The sequence below is a fragment of the Mustela lutreola genome, chromosome 2 (assembly GCF_030435805.1).
Source record: "Mustela lutreola isolate mMusLut2 chromosome 2, mMusLut2.pri, whole genome shotgun sequence".
Taxonomy (NCBI): Eukaryota; Metazoa; Chordata; class Mammalia; order Carnivora; family Mustelidae; genus Mustela; species Mustela lutreola.
The window spans coordinates 8,544,136-8,554,371 of NC_081291.1; the positions used below are offsets into that span (position 1 = coordinate 8,544,136).

General features: G+C 48.6%; 1 long non-coding RNA gene across 1 annotated transcript; it reads left to right on the forward strand.

Moving 5' to 3' along the window:
* The first annotated feature begins 64 nt into the window (after positions 1 to 64).
* Positions 65 to 5,399, forward strand: LOC131823564 (uncharacterized). Its single transcript, XR_009350605.1, has 2 exons — positions 65 to 494; positions 4,776 to 5,399. It is a non-coding gene; the product is annotated as an uncharacterized LOC131823564 (long non-coding RNA).
* The last annotated feature ends 4,837 nt before the right edge of the window (positions 5,400 to 10,236 follow it).

Here is a 10,236-nt window from a genome sequence, read left to right on the forward strand (position 1 = left end):
GGCCCCGCCTCATACCGACCCAAGTCCCACCCCGATTAAGGCTGGGAAAGGAATGACTGGACTGACCCCGGATGGGAGGCTGGACCGGTGAATGTGTGTGAGAGATGCAGTGTCCTGGATTTGGGCTTCTTTTCCCTTTGTGCAGCAGGCCTGTGATCCCGGATAATCCCCTTGCCTTGGGTCATGGCGACATTGGAGATAGTGCAACTGGCATCCTCCCCACTGGCTGTGCAGTTGGGCAGAGGCTGTGCTTGGGATTCACAATTGACCACAGCGCAGTGACCACTCCAGCCCATCCCTATGGCGGCTCCCCTCCCGTGGCTCGCCCTTCTGCACCAAATGAGCTTCTGGGCGCTCCGCCAGCTCGTATCCGGCAGCCTCTTGTCGGCCCAGGAGCGCTTTGGACTCAAATGCCTCCAATGGGACTTCAGGTGTGCCTCGGGCCGGAAAGGCCTCGCAGAGAGAGGGGTGGAGCCTAACTTGCCCCCTCCCAGGTGTGTATTCATTGTCCTCTCCTTTGCCATCACCGCTTTCAGCAATCAACCGAGACCATCAACATCGACTTTACTCTTACAGAGTCAGTGGGGCCTGGGCCCGGCTAGGGTGGGCGGGGGGCGGGGCAGGAGGGCCGCTTGGGGAACATTCTTCATTGCACTCCCAACGCTTCACTGCACTCCTGTGGGTGTGGGGAGCTGGCAGCATGGGAAGTGGGATGGACACGGCTAAGGATGGCCAGGTGATAAGGGTGAGCAGATGACTAGGGATCTCTTCAGGAAGGTTCTCAGATTGAGGCTGGCCCAGCTGAGGAGGTTCGTTGGCCAGCCTGTTGTCTCTCTACCCTAACCCAGGCAGAGGTTGACCCAAGGCCTCCACCCCTCCATGCCAGGCCCCTAGCTTCCCTGTCCAGAGCTGTCCCGGGTTCAGTGAGCCGCCTGCTCACCCCACGGACTGTAGCTGCTGCCTCTTGTTACCTGCCCAATGTCATAGAGGATCCAGCTGGGTGGGACCCCAAGGTCACATTCACACAATTCCCTGCACCCTTCTGACCCCTGCTTCCTCCAGATCTGGTAGAGATTCTCCACACCTGGGATCAGATACCATGAGGTTTCTCTCTCTGGCCTCTACTGCTTTGGTAAAGACCCCTGGACATACACATCCCTCCTCTGCTCCATACCCACATATATTGAACATTGCCTGTGTGCCCAGTTACTATAAACTCCATGAGGATAGGGGGAGAGGGGATGCGGTTTGTTATGTGTGGTGTCCCCAGCTCTATGGACAGGGCCTGGAATGGGGTACACACTCAATAGATGTTAGTTACAATAATGAATAAATTAATGGATGAATGGGCCTGATGCTCCTCCTGATCTTGAAACCCTACCAACAGTCACTTGTGACAGCCCCATGCAACTCGCCTTCCACATGCCTGACTAATTACCCTACCACTGCCTTTCCTCCTCTTTCCCCAGCCCCAGGGCAGTCTGCATTACCTTGCAGACTTCTATGCCAGTGGGGTCTGCTCAAAGCCCTTCATTAATCTTGGGTACTTGGGTTTGGGTACTTCGGGTTTGGGACCTTCCTGCAGGTCTTCTCCTGCATCCCCCTCCCCTGCCTTCAAGCTCCGAATCTCCAACTGACCTGTCCACAGTTGGTTCCTGAGTACATCGAGCTTCCCCTGAAACTCACTAGTGGTCTTGCTACATAATCTATGTAGCTGACATCGTTATGATGCTGTTCTCAAAGCCGAGGGGTTTTGACCATGGCTCTGCTGGTCCTGGACCTCCTCAGCATGTTGTAGATGTACCACTTCACATGGTCCAAGGCCTGAGGCAGAGGAACTCTCATGACCCAGAGCAGAGAGTGGAAAGTTATTGAAAAGATCCAGAAGAGCTTCCTCAACCCTGCAGCAGACTTGGACCCTGTGCCAAAGAGTGTAGGGGGTTGTACCCAGGAGCCTGTGGCTCTTCCCACCCCACCATGGGGAAGACTCATACTCACTCAACAGGAATTCATTAAGTGCTGCCTTTGTAACAGGCACTGTTCTAAGCATTGAGGAATAACAGTGAGCACAGACAAATTCCTGGGGGAGACAGACAAAAGACCCTCGTTCTTTTTTTTTTTTTTTTTTTTTTTTTAAAGATTTATTTATTTGTTTGACTGAGAGAAATCACAAGTAGACAGAGAGGCAGGCAGAGAGAGAGAGAGAGAGAGAAGCAGGCTCCCTGCTGAGCAGAGAGCCCGATGTGGGACTCGATCCCAGGACCCTGAGATCATGACCTGAGCTGAAGGCAGCGGCTTAACCCACTGAGCCACCCAGGAGCCCCAAAAGACCCTCGTTCTATAGAAACATCTCACAACTACTTACAACTTGAAAAAAATTAAGTGCAACTTCAAATCATCTTATTGACATTAATTGCTTCTCAGCCTTTTAGCTAAGATCAAGTGTATCCTTTTGTTAATGTCAATCTACCTGGAACTTGGAACATTGACCTATTGTAATTAACAAAAAATTTTAATCCCTTCTTGCTTGTGTATAGAGCCAGATTCTGTGTGTCCTGTGTATAATTTATTTAGATTTATGCCTTCCATCAATCTGTCATCTCCAACAATACATTTATCAATTCAACAAATATTTATATGTTTTAAAAAACAAACTCAGGTGTGTGCTAGATCTAGAAGGAAATGTAATATTAATTTGAGAATAGGTAAAGAGATTTATGTTCTCCAACTGGGGGTCTGGGTGGCTCAATTGGTTGAGCACCCAACTCTTGGTTATGGCTCAGGTTGTGATCTCAGGGTCATGGGATTGAGCCCTACGCTGGGCTCTGTGCTCAGTGTAGAGTCTGCTTGGGATTCTCTCTCCTTTTCCCTCTGCCCCTCCCCGCCGCTGGCATGCACTCCTGCACTCTCTCCAAACAAATAAATAAAATCTTTTAAAAAAAGAGAAACTTAAGTTCTCCAAGTACTTAGAATTTTCCAAGGAAGGACATATTTTCATGAAGTAAAAATGTAAAATGCTACACGTGATTATAACTGAATGTTGACATTAATAAAGGAATTTTAAAAAGAAATATTTTATAGCTTGAGCTATGTGATGATTACATGGGTGTATATGTATGGAAACATTCATTGAGCTCTCCATTAAGATTTGTACATTTTTAGGTAATAGCTCAATTTAAAAGTTTTTAAACATGATAAATGACTCATTGAGCTATAATTTACACACCTTTCTGTATGTATAACGTATTTTAAAAGTCTAGACAAGTGTCTGAGGATTTGAAGAAAGTGGAATGCTTGTACATTTGCTGGTGGGAATATAAACTGGTTCAGCCACTAAGGAAAAAAGTATGGCGGTTCCTCAAAATATTAAAAATAGAACTACCATATGATTCAGCGATGCCATTTCTGGGTATATACTCAAAAGAACTGAAAGCAGGGACTTGAACAGATAGTTACACACCCATATTCATGGCAGCATGATTCACAATAGCAAAAGCAACTCCAGTGTCCTTGGATCACGAATGGATAAACAAAACGTGGCATATACATACAATGGAATATTATTCAGCCTTAAAAGTTAAAGAAATTCTGACACACGATACAACATGGGCGAACCTTGAGGACATGGTGCTAAATGAAATAAACCAGCCACAAAAGGACAAATACTGTATGATTCCATTTATATGAGGTCCCTAGAAAAGGCAAATGATACCGACAAAAAGTAGAATGGTGGTTGCTAGGAGCTGGAGGGAGGAGAGCATGGGGAGTTAGCATTTACCGGCTACAGCTTCAGTTTTAGAAGATGGAAGAAAGTTCTGGTGATGGATGGTGGGATGGTTGCACAGCAATGTGAAGGTACTTAGTAACACAGAACTGGACACTTAAAAATGGTAAATTTGGGGGCGCCTGGGTGGCTCAGTGGGTTAAGCCGCTGCCTTCGGCTCAGGTCATGATCTCAGGGTCCTGGGATCGAGTCCCGCATCGGGCTCTCTGCTCAGCAGGGAGCTTGCTTCCCTCTCTGCCTGCCTCTCCATCTACTTGTGATTTCTCTCTGTCAAATAAATAAATAAAATCTTAAAAAAAAAAAAAAAAAAAAAAAGACAAGTGATAAGGGATGAAGTCAGGCTGGAGTACGGGCTCCTGGGCTGGAGGAGCAGGGGTGGGGGGGTGGGGGGGGGTGGGGGAGGGGTTGGGAAGAGCCAATTGAAGGCTATTAACCTAAGCGGATTAGCGCACAAAACCGGGCTTGGCAGTAACAGAGGCTCCAAGCTAGTGAGTCATCCGCCCCCGAATAGCCGTATCTGCAGTCCCTAGGCCTTCGTGACACATGGCACTGCCCTGGGGACCGGTGGCTAACCTTAGCCACGGGTAGGATGCCTCAAAGACTGCTAAACCTCCGCACTTCCGCTTCACTAAGAGTCCTGTGATTGGCCAGGCTGAAAGGAGCGCCAGCCAATCAACTGCGGGCCCAGGGGGCTTGAGCACCCCCACCCCAGCACGTTGACAGCCACGTGGGCAGCTGCTGGGAAAGCTCCTGCCCCTGGCTCCGGCGCCCAGCTCTGCGCAGGCGCACTTCGCTCTGCTCAGCTGGGACGTGGGTGAGGGCACGCGTGGGTGGTGGTGGTGTCGCCGACCTGGCCGCGGCCTCCGGAGCTCCCAGTGTCCCTTCTCCTTTTGAGGCAGTTATGGCTCTCTTTTTCTTATTTATCTTTATTGAAGTTGTGGATTCAAACACAAGCGTTTACATGGATTTTTTTTTGTTTTTTTTAACACAGAGCCCAACAGTTTGCGTGGAACCCCGATATAAACCCTTTAACGCAGAGTCATCAAAACAACCCTAGGAAAAATAGCAGCTTCACAGGTTTGGATCCTGGCAGACAGCTCCGTAACTAGGAATGGAGGTTAAAATCACCAGCAGTGAGTCACCGTGACATCATAAGCCCCGGGTATGAGAAGGGAACATCACCTCTCTGGTATCCTTCCCAGTAATGTGAAAACCTCAATCTAACCGACATAAACCAAACTGAGAGGGTCTACACAGTCACTGGCGGGCTCTCTTCAAGAGCGTCTGATCATGAACGACTGAGACTCTGTCACCGACTGGAGGAGTCCAAGGAGACATGACAACATAATGCAATGAGATCTTGGATTGGGTCCTGGAACAGTAAAAGGACCAGCAGAAAACCTGGAGAAAGCCAAATCAAGTCTGTAGTTTATTAATAGTATTGTACCAAGGTTAAGTTCTTAGTTTTAAGAAATGTATTATGGTTATGTAAGATGTTAGCACTGGGGGCAGCAAGGTGAAGGGTATATGGGAACTCAGTGCTATTTTTGCAACTTTTCTGTAAGTCTAAAATTATCTCAAAATAAAAAGTTAAAAAATAAACCTAGGAAACAGGCACTATCAATATGCCCATTTTCCAGAGGAGGAAACTGAATCACAGAGAGGTTAAGATACCTATCCAAGGTCACACAGCCAGTAAGCACAAGGGCATGCCCCAAACCCATGGAATATGGATCCAGAGCTCCCCCCCCCCAGCTCTTAACCACAACACCACAGAACTGTTAATGTCATTGACACAAAATGCTGCATACTCTGCCTTTATCTGTGTCTGTCTCACCTGTTCCCTGTTGATGGACCTACAGAGTAATTTTATTAAAAGGCCACTGCAGGGGCACCTGGGTGGCTCAGTGGGTTAAAGCCTCTGCCTTTCGCTCAGGTCATGATCCCAGGGTCCTGGGATTGAGCCCCACATGGGGCTCTCTGCTCAGCAGGGAGCCTGCTTCCCGTTCTCTCTCTGCCTACTTGTGATCTCTGTCTGTCAAATAAATAAATAAAATCTTTAAAAAAAATTAAAAAATTAAAAGGCCACTGCAATAAATGTTCTTTTCACACCAACGCTTGTACTTCTTAGGTATATTCTTAAAAAAGAGATTTTTCTGGATCTGAAGGTATATTAGGTAGCAGGATTCTCCAGAGAAACGGAACCAACAGCAAAGACAAAGACTGTGTGTGTGTGTGTGTGTGTGTGTGTGTGTGTGTGTGTGCGCGCGCGCAATTATAAGGAAATGACTCACATGATTATGGAGGCTGAGAAGTCAAGTATCTGCAGTTGGCAAGCTGGAGACCCAGGAGAGCAGACGATGTAGTTCTAGTCCCAGTCTGAAGCCCCGAGGACCCAGGGAGCCCATAAGTTCCAGTGTGAGAGCTGGCAGGCTTGAGACCCAGGCTGATGTTCCAATTTCAGTCCAAAAGCAGGAAAATACCAATGTCCCAGCTCAAAGAAGTCACATATAAGGAGTTTCTCTCTCTCTCTCTCTCTCCTTTCTATAGATTTTATTCATTTATTTACTCTTAAAAGATTTTATTTATTTTTGCGTGCGCATGAGAGAGATCACAAACAGTGGGGAGGAGTAGAGGGAGAAGCAGACTCCCCGATGAGCAGGGAGCCCAATGCAGGACTCAATCCCGGGACCCTGAGCCAAAGACAGACGCTTAACCACCCAGGGGTGCCTAAAGATCTTATTTTTAAGTAATCTCTACCCCCAATGTGGGACTCAAACTCACAACACCAAGATCAAGAATCTCATGTTCTACTGACTGAGCCAGCCAGGCACCCCATGAGGAATTTCTTCTTATTGAACAGAAAAGGTCAGTCTTTTTGTTCTATTCAGGCCTCCAAGTGATTGAGTGGGGCCCATCCATATTGGGGAGGGCAATCTGTTTTACTGTCTATAAATTCAAATACCAATCTCATCCCCAAAATACCCTCACAGACACAGCCAGAATAATGTTTGAATCTCTGGGTACCCTAGGGCCCTATCAACTTGATATGTAAAGTTAAGCACCAGAAAAGGTAAGGACTGGGGCAACAGGGTGGCTTAGTGGGTTAAAGCCTCTGCCTTTGGCTCAGGTCATTATCCCAGGGTGCTGGGATTGAGGCCCACATCGGGCTCTCTGCCTGGCAGGAAGCCTTCTTCCTCCTCTTGCTCTGCCTGTCTCTCTGGCTACTTGTGATCACTCTCTGTCAAATAAATAAATAAAGTCTTAAAAAAAAAAAAAAGAAAAGGTAAGGACCTTGTCATTTTGAAAGATATCAACACATCGCCCACACCCATCAACCCCGTTACCACAGCTTCCACAGCACCACCTGTTGTCAAATGTTCTGAATTTTGCCAATCTGGTAGGTTCTTCTTGTTCAAGCAGATGTTTTTCCTACAAAACATCTTGCAAAGCTCACAGCTGGACAAGGCAGCGGTGGAATGACCTACATAACCCCAGCCACATCCCCCATCCACCCTCCAACTGATCTTCTAGGGGAAGGTTGGTATGGAAACACAAAAGAGACACCCAGCTCCACTGTCTTTAGTCCAGCAAGTGCCTGGAAAGTATGACCTTCCTCTGGGCATGGTTAAACACCAACATTTCAGACAAATGTGGTTTGAGTCCTGGATCACCAGCTTTAATTCCATTTATCCAGGGAGCGTTTTTTTGTTTGTTTGTTTGTTCGTTTGTTTGTTGAGCCCCTGTTGAGTGCAGACACTGTACTGGCCACTAGAGTCAGAGCAGTGAACAAAACAAGCAAAGTCCAGGGGTGCATGGATGGCTCAGTTGGTTAAGCAACTGCCTTCAGCTCGGGTCATGATCCTGGAGTCCCAGGATGGAGTCTGACATTGGGCTCCCTGCTCAGTGGGAAGTCTGCTTCTCCCTCTGACTCTCCCCCTCTTGTGCTCTCTCTCTCTCTCTCATTCTCTATTTCTCTAACAAATAAAATCTCACAAACAAACAAAAAACAAACAAAGCCCAGGATCTGTGGAGCTTTATATTCTCATAGGATGAAATAGAAGTAAGCAAAAGGAGATGATAAGAAAAAGAAAGTCTGGAAGGGACATAGAGAGCGGTGTGGTTTTTAAAATTTATCTAATTTTTGTCATTAAAATACACTTAACATACAATGTCATATTAGTTTCAGGTGTAAACAGGGGCTTTAAAAATGATATACTGTTAAAGATTTATTTATTTATTTGACAGAACTCAAGAGAACACTAGCAGGGGGAGTGGCAGAGGGAGAGGGAGAAGCGGGCTCCCTGCTGAGCAGAGGTTTAACCAACTAACCATTTTTAAGCCCCGTTAAAAATGATATTTTTAAGTAAAAGTTTTTATGGAGGCAGACATAGCTAGGTCAGGTGCAAACACTAATTCAGTAGTTCCTCGTGCCCCTCTTTTCCCAGTCAGTCTGAGGGCGGGAGATGCTATTGTCTTAGAGCAGGTCTGGAGCAGGGAAGGCCTCTCCAAAGTGAGTGACATTTGAGCAGAGGAAGTAAGGGAGGGGCCATGCAGGCATCTTTTGGAAATGTGTCCACTGGAAAGCACTGCTAGTGCAAAGGTCCTGGGGTGGGAGTGTGTTTGGGTGCTCAAGAAATACTTGTGGAAGGATCTGGAAGCAGCAGGAGCAGTGTAACCCTGGGAGAGCGGCCTGGACTCTCCGAACCTCGAGTTTCCCTATCTATAAAATGGGCCTGCAAGTTTCCACCCCAAGAGGGTGGCAAGGAGGATTAAATGGTTGAGCTTGGCACAGTGCCTGGCATGGAGTGAAACAAGCCATCATGAACAACAGCTTCTGCTTGTTTTCAGGAGGGGGAAGCTAGGTGAGAGGGGCCTGGCTGAGCAGGGCTGCCCAGACAGGTAGGTGCAGGGGGAAGGGGACTGCGACTCTCTTCTGGAGATGCACAAGTACAGAGTTGTGTGTGTGTGTGTGTGTGTGTGTGTGTGTGTGTGTATGTTAGATGGCCCTGAGAGAAAGGAAGGTTTGGGGGCTCTCCAAAGAGTAAGGCAAGGCAGAGACTTTCTTTTCATGACTGTCTTAGATCCTTTGGGTAAACTCCATTTCTTACGAGATCTCACCTTTCATTTAGATGGGAAACTGAGGCACAGAGGCGCTGGAGCTTGGGAAACACCAGAGAGGAGTTAAGTAGGGGACTGAGCAGGGGGCCAGTAATGTTGGGGGGGGGGGTGTCCTCAGGAGTTGGACCTCTGGATGGGATCAGCCTTCTTGTTCTGCTTCTACCCCATCAACCAGACAGAGACACATAGAAAGACAGAAACATAAAGAGACATCGAGTGAAAAAAACAGTGACTTAGAGAGGTGAAACAGAGACTCGGGGATGGCGAGATATTGGAGAGAGATGGGAACAGAGAGAGAGAGTGAGACAGTGAGATAGGCAGATTCATATACAAAAACAGAAAAAGACTAGGCAAGGTCGAGACGGGCAAATTGCAACCTAGAGACAGCAAGAGCTGCAGACACAGACTTAGAATCCGAGGGACACTCCAGACCCAGAAAGGGCCACCCTCTAGGGAGACCCCGGGCTGCCCCGTCGGGGGACGCGCCAAGAGCGTCCCCACCCCGCCCCCGTCGTGCCTGGGCCGTGACTTCAGAGTCCGCGCGGATTCTATAAATGGCCAAGCGGCCGCGGGCCGGGGGCGGAGCCGACTGAGTCAGCGCTTTGCGTCACCGCCGGCTCGACCCCGCCAGGCCGCGGCCCCGCCCTCGCCGCTCCTGGGCCGCCAGGGGGCGCCGGCCGCCTGCTCTGCCACGGCGCCGGCTCTCACTTGCGTAGTAGCGACCCGCGCGGCCCAGCCCTGGCAGAGGTGGGGCGGGGAGGGGCCGCGCCACTCCGCGTGGGCAGGATCCCGGAATCTGCGCGTTCGAGTCCTGGCCGCATCGCTCTTGTGCTGTGCAACGCCAGGCGCTCGTCTTCACCTCTCTGTGCTTCATACAGGCCCCACCTCCGAAGGCTGTTGTGAGGAATGTGTTAACAGACCCAATGCACTCAGAATATAGCAGGAGCTAATTGTTAGTTCATTCTCTCTTGTCCTATTTTAGTCCCCTTGTCCTTAGCATACTGGTTTAACCCAGTGGTTCACAAACAGGAAGGATATGCCCTCCTCCCTCCCCCCCGCCCCCGAGGGACATTTGGCAATGTCTGGAGACATTTCTGTTTGTTAAGACTAAGAGAGTGCTCTAGGCATCTAGTAGATAGAGGCCGGAGATGCTGTTTAAAGTCTTATCCAGCCTTGATGTCCACAGTGCTGAGGGTGAGAAACCCTGACAGCCTGGCGACATTAGGCACGAGGCCTGGCTTCAAATTCTGCTCTGCCACTTGGAAAGGGATTCCATGCCCCATGCCTCAGTTTCCCTATCTGTAAAGTGTGCATAAAAACAGCATCCATTT